The sequence below is a fragment of the Castor canadensis genome, chromosome 16, assembly GCF_047511655.1.
Source record: "Castor canadensis chromosome 16, mCasCan1.hap1v2, whole genome shotgun sequence".
In the NCBI taxonomy this organism is placed as follows: Eukaryota; Metazoa; Chordata; class Mammalia; order Rodentia; family Castoridae; genus Castor; species Castor canadensis.
In genome coordinates this window covers 14,134,421-14,140,763 of record NC_133401.1, presented here as the reverse complement: position 1 = coordinate 14,140,763, position 6,343 = coordinate 14,134,421, and positions in this window count along the sequence as shown.

Sequence of the window (6,343 nt, the reverse complement as noted above, 5' to 3'; positions counted from 1 at the left end):
ACTCTGAGTCCATTAAGGACTTGAAAGCAGCCTGGGCTGCATCTTCACTTGGTTGGGGAGACTATATCCTCGGATCTTTCACAAGGGATTTGATGACTATTTGACTAGGGTGGGTATGTTTTATACATCTTCCCTAAAGTCTTTAAAATTGTTTAAAAATATATATAATGTGAAATGCACTATTTTAATCATTTTCAATGTTCAATTCTATTAATTACATTCAAATGTTGTTCAACCACCACTACTATTTCTAGAGATTTCATCACTTGAACAAAAACTCTGTAGCCATTAGCAATACCTCATCATGATCCTCCCCCAGGCGTGGATTCCTGGAATCTACTTCCTGTCTATGGATTTGTCTTTTCTGGATATTTTATTTAAATAGAATAATAGAATGAATGGTAATACTTTTTGCACTTTGGTTTATTTCACTAAGCACGATTTTTAATCCATGTCATAGCATGCATCAGAACTTTATTTTTATGGCCGATTAATATTGGACACAGATCACATTTGTTTGTCCACTCACGTGTCATGGGGCACTTGGGTGTCTCCACACTGTGCCTGTTATGAATGATGCTGGAGTGAGCATTACCCTGCAAGTATCTGAGCCCCTGTTTAAAATTCTGAGTGTAACACTCTTTCAAAAAAAATCGCTATCAGTAATGTATGTTTCATTCTTCTAGAATCCTAGTTAATGCCATGTTTTGCATTTTATCTCTGAAGGCCATGGGAAGAGCTGTCCACACGGTGTGGATTTAGGAGGACTTCTGTACATTTAAGCTTCACAGGAGCCGACAGATCATCTCTGTGCACACTGGTGTAGATTGTCCCTGTCCATTTCCACCTGTCATCCCAGTACACAGTGTGGAGAGACACATTTCCCCCTCAGAGTTGGAAGGCATCTGACAGACTCCCCAGAGACCCCCCCCCACAAAGTGTCCAGATGCTGCTGGTCACAATGATGACTCCAGGTGGAGGTCTGTCTGCTCAAGGTGGTGTGAAGGAAATGGTCCCTGAGAATGCATCCCTCAAAATCACACACAGAAGGTGTGTGACAAAGTTGGGATGGTTGAAGGACGGATATAGAGGTGAGTAATATGAGTATCAAGTCCAAGAGGGTTATGGAATGGCCCAGAGTCTGAGAAGTGACAGGGACATTAAAACGCCCCTTCTGCCTCCCCCAGCTCCAGTGAGGGAGCAGTGCTGTGCACCTCCACAACACAGACAGTCCCACAGCAAGGACACGTCAGTGGATTACAGATTGGAGTCCTGGAAGCTGCGGTGCCCTTCCCCAGCTTCCCCTGGAGACCCCTTCACCCTGATTATCCCCATCCCTCCCATGACTCCCCCTGCTTAGCTCCCCTCCTCTTACATTGTCAGTTCCATCATCCAAAGGTGCCCCTTGTCCAAAGTCCCCTCTCTTGGTCCCTTTGCACGTCAAACAGGAAGCGGCCACTAGAGGGTGCACACACTCCTCTTTGAGCCATATGACCCTCACCATCCCTGAGACAAATACAGTTGGCTTTTCTTGTCCCAGCTCCAGTTGTCAGGCAGGCTTCAGATTTGCCCAAGGTGAAGCTCCTGGGACAGCCACCAGGGACTCTAGGGAAGAACTGCACGTGGAGAGTATGGCGGGATGCTCTGATGACCTGGAACGCAACCCGAGGGCCCAGGTCAGTGAGGAGAAGTAAGGTTCAGGCACAGTGGCTGGACACACAGATGCTCCTGTCTCTGTGTGGCCACTGGAGGAAATGGCCCAGAGCCTGGGTCCCTAACAACTCTGTCATTTAGAATCTGTCCTCATGAGCCTTGGCAGGGTTCTAGTCTGGAACATTCCAGACTAGACCTGTATGTGGGAGCCATTTATCTTGGCTTTGTCCCTGAGACTTGAAGAGGCTGATGGATGGACTGCAGGAGGAGTGGTCAAGGTCAGTTCTGCCTCCCAGAGGAGGCTCCAGCAGTTGTCCTCACTCTCTCCTAAACAGCCACAAGAAGGGTGTCCCCTGGTTGGCTCCTTTTTCTTGGTGAACTCAAGGAACCCGCTGTGTTCCATATACTGAAGTCACCTCAGTTGCCCCTACAAAGCCCCAGAGCACTGGCTTCCTGTGTTTTGACTGACGTTGGAGCCTGGGACTGGCTTTCTATGTCCAGGGAGATGGTTTCCTCAAGAAGCCCTGACACCAACCAGAGTTCCACTCATAGCCCCATTATTGCTCTGGTCTCAGCTTCCACAGTGCTTGGATGTCAGATAGGTCCCCTTTTGCCCTTGTACTGTCCCTGTGGGGTGACCAAGGGATAGCTTCTGTAGGAGGTTGAGTCCTAGGATCTTGGAGTTGAATGTAAATATCAGACAGCATTTTAGTGATTCTCCAGAAGTCTGATGTTTGCTGTAGGTTTTGTCAAAAGACAAAAGGATTACAACAAATTTGGTGAAAAACAGTCATTGGCTTTTATTCATGTTTCTAGAATGGGGCAGCCCTCAGAAGTAGAAGAACTACAAAGAACTCTGAGTCTTCAACGTGGGTAGAAAATGGAAGTGAGGTGAAGAGACAGAAATGAGGTGTGTGGCTTAAGGGGTTTGCCTTGTTTAAGTCAGTTGGCTGCCTATCACTCAGCTGCTGTAACTAATGGAAACTTTGCATTGGGATAAGAGCATAATCCTAAATTCATCAGCTTCATTTAGCATGAATGACTCCATCTTGGATTGTTCCATTGGGCCCATAGGGGGGCCTAAGGCAAACCAGTGGCTTCCCGAAAATTTTATTTCATGGTTTATAGATGTCTTTATCAAGTGAAGGAGTTTCCCTCTTTTTAGAATTTATCATTTGTTTCTGTACTATCTAAATCACAAGTGGAGGTGAAATAGGATATTTTGCTTCTCTTCTGATAAGTACATTTTTCTAGTTAATCTGTTAATTTCCTCAAAGGCAATGGGTGATGTTGAAGTGTTAAACTCTCCTGCATTTTTGGGGAACACGGTCAAGACAGTAATTATGGAACTCATTTTGTGGTATTTTATTTAGGGATTTCTCTCTTTGTTCTGAGATGGACTTACAGTTTTACTTCCTCATTCTTTCCTGGAGTGGCTGTGACAGGAAGAGGCTAAGTCCACATAAAAGAGTTAATGACATTCTTTATTGCTCCTGTCTTCTGGAAGAGCTGCATATGGTTGGAATGAGTTGGTCTTTGATAGCTTTGTGGGCGTTGCTGTTTTGTTTCAGCTAAAGAGACTTCATGCTCCTTTTCCCTGGAGTAAAATGAACATTGTCCTAAATTTCTATACATGTGCACCCATGAAACCATGGCCCACATCAAGACAGAGAACATTGCTTGCCCCACAGTCACTCTAAGGTCTCTTCCAGCTATAACAACCCAGTGGCCCCTCTGTCTTGACTTCTAGCACCAAAGCCTGTTTGAGCCTCTTTGGGTACTTTATATAAGGAGAACCATTCATTCTTTTCCTTTCTGCTTTTGGCTCCTGGTCATTCAACTCTGTGCACATGAGAGTGACCTGTGTGGCCATGTACAACACTAGCTCAGTCCTTTCCCATGTGTAATAGTCCTTTGAATAAACACAACAGTTTTCTCATTGTGCTGCTAGACACAAGGATTGTTCCATTTTTTGGCTCTTCTAAAAAATTGTAATTAATTTTAGTTTATTAAAATATAGGAAAGCATTCTTAAAAGTAAACATCTAAGGACACTTGAGGAATAAATAATAACATGCAGGGTTTTTTTTTCTCCTATATAAGGAAGACAGGGAAGCACCTTTGAAAACAAATATCCAAAGAGATGAGAAACAGGGTCCTCAAGGAAAGTAACACAGCAAACTTCTACCAACATAGCAAAAGTTAGAGTAAAGTGTAAACGATGGGCTTCAGGGCCAGACCCTCCTGGAATGTCCAGTTTGGATAAGGATGGGAGTGGCCAGGTGGTTGGGTTCACCAATCATAAACTAGTTTCAAGGTAGAATAAGAGGACCATAGTCAGGAAGAGCCTTATACCATCTCCTAGACTTCAGTCATTCTTTGATTTAGCTCTTTTCACTAAATACTGCCCCCCACAAAGTGTGCTTTGCTATCCTTTCAGTAAACTTTGTGCTTTCTTTACTCTTAACTCCTGATCTGGCATCTTCAATCATTGACTTCGCCAAGACACGAACTTGGGATCAACAATCCCTCCCCCTAGAAAAATCTCCATTTTATATTCATATCCCACCATCATTATCATTTTAGGTCTAGGTTCAACAAATGGACCAAGAACATTTGATATTTGGCCTTTTAAGCTTGGCTTATCTCACCCAACATCATAATCTCCATTTCTATCCATTTTCCTGTAAATGACATAATTTCACTTTTCTTTATGGCTGAATAATATTCTATGATAGATAGATTCCATATTTTCTTTGTCCATTCAACAGTTGTTGGGCACCTCTGCTGATCCCATAGTTTGGCAATTATGAACAGAGCTGTGATAAACATGAGTATGCAGATCTCTCTCTTGTATATTGATTTATACTCCTTTGGATATATGCCCAAGAGTGGTATGGTGGACCATAAAGCACCACTATTTTTAGTTTTCTGAGGAACCTCCATACTGATTTCCATAGTGGTTGCACCTGTTTACATTTCCACCAGCAGTGTATGGGGGTTCCTCCCCAGCCCCCCGCGTCCTCACCAGCACATGTTGGTGCTTGCTCTCTTGATGATTGCCAATCACTGGAGTGGGATGGAATCTTAGTGAGTTTTGATTTGCTGCTCCTTTATGGCCAGGGATGTTGAACATTTCTTCATGGGTTTATTAAGCTATTTGTATTTCTTCCGAGAACTGTCTGTTCAATTCATTTGTCCATTTATTAATTGAATTATTTGTTCTTTTGTTGCTTAGTTATTTTTTAGCTCTTCGTATATTCTAGATATTGATTCTTTCTCTGCTGAATAATTGGTGAGGATTTTTCTCCCATTCTGTGGATTGTCTCTTGATTCCGGTGATTGTGTCTTTTGATGTGCAGAAACTTTTTGATTTGTTGCAATTCCGTCTGTCAGTTCTTGCTCTTATTTCCTGGGCAATTGGAGTCCTACTCAAAAAATAATTACCTATGCCTTTATCTTCCAGAGTTTTCCTGCAGTAGTTTCAAAGTTTCAAGTCTTACATTAAGGTCTTTGATCCATTACAGTTGACTTTTGCACAGGGTGAGATAGGGATCTAGTTTCAGTCTTCTGCACATGTAGATAACCAGTTTTGCCAGCACCATTAATTGAAGAGGATGTCTTTTTGCCATGTGTGCCTTTGGCTCCTTTGTCAAAGATCAGATGACTACTGTAGCTCTGTGATTATATTTCTGGGTCATCTGTTCTGTTCCATTGGTCTTTGTGTCTGTTTTTGTGCCTCTAAAAAATTTGCTTTATTTGTTCGTTTATTTATTTAAGAGACAGCATCTCACCATGTAGCTCAGACTGGCAAGGTGAGGGAGGCACTGAGGGGCACATGGCCTCTGAGAGCAGTGCCAGAGCAGGATGGGCTCAGTGTGTTTATGGAACACAAGATGGGTCAGGTAGGAACTGATTGGTTCTGCAAGGAGCTTGTGGGGTCCTGGTGGCATCTGAGAGACTGCACAGGCCCCAAGAAGCCCCAGCTTGCTGGTATTTTGTCAATGAGCCCTTGTGCTATCATGATTTACACTGAAGGAACGATCTGACCCTCTCCTCCTGACCGGCAAGGTTAGTCTCATGGGCTGCACACAGCCTTCAATATGACCCCACTTGTTGGGGTTTCAGAGCAGGATGGGACAGGCCCCAGTAGGATACTTCAAAGGGATCTTGGTGTGTGGGTCTCCCTGGAGGAGGGGTATCTTATGAACTACAGTCTGCCTGTCTCCCCTGGTCAGCACTCAAGGCCTAGAGCTCTGCCGTCCCAGTAGGAACTTTGACACCTGGTCAGAATTGGATCCCTCAGAACCCCAATCCCTGCCTGCCCTGACAGTACCACTTTCTGCATTCCTGAGTGACCCAGCAGAGATAATGCTATGTGTGGGTCAAACCTAGGTCTCCCCTAACATCCTGAGTCTGGCAGAGAAGGATCTGGAATGTCTGTGAGGGAGGAAGAGGAGACGGAGATGTACTTTCTTCTGGGACTGAATAGGCATCCATCCTGTGATAAGACTAGGAGAAACGAGTCAGAGAAGGACAAGTCCACTTTCATAACTGGGCAAATACACCCTCACTATGGGCCCAGAACTGAGGGCCTCAGGGAGCTGGTTCCAAACAATGGCCAGAGCTTTTCCCACTACCCAGGCAGAGCCCTGAGGCCAGGTTTCCCTGGAACAGAGGATCTGTCTTCA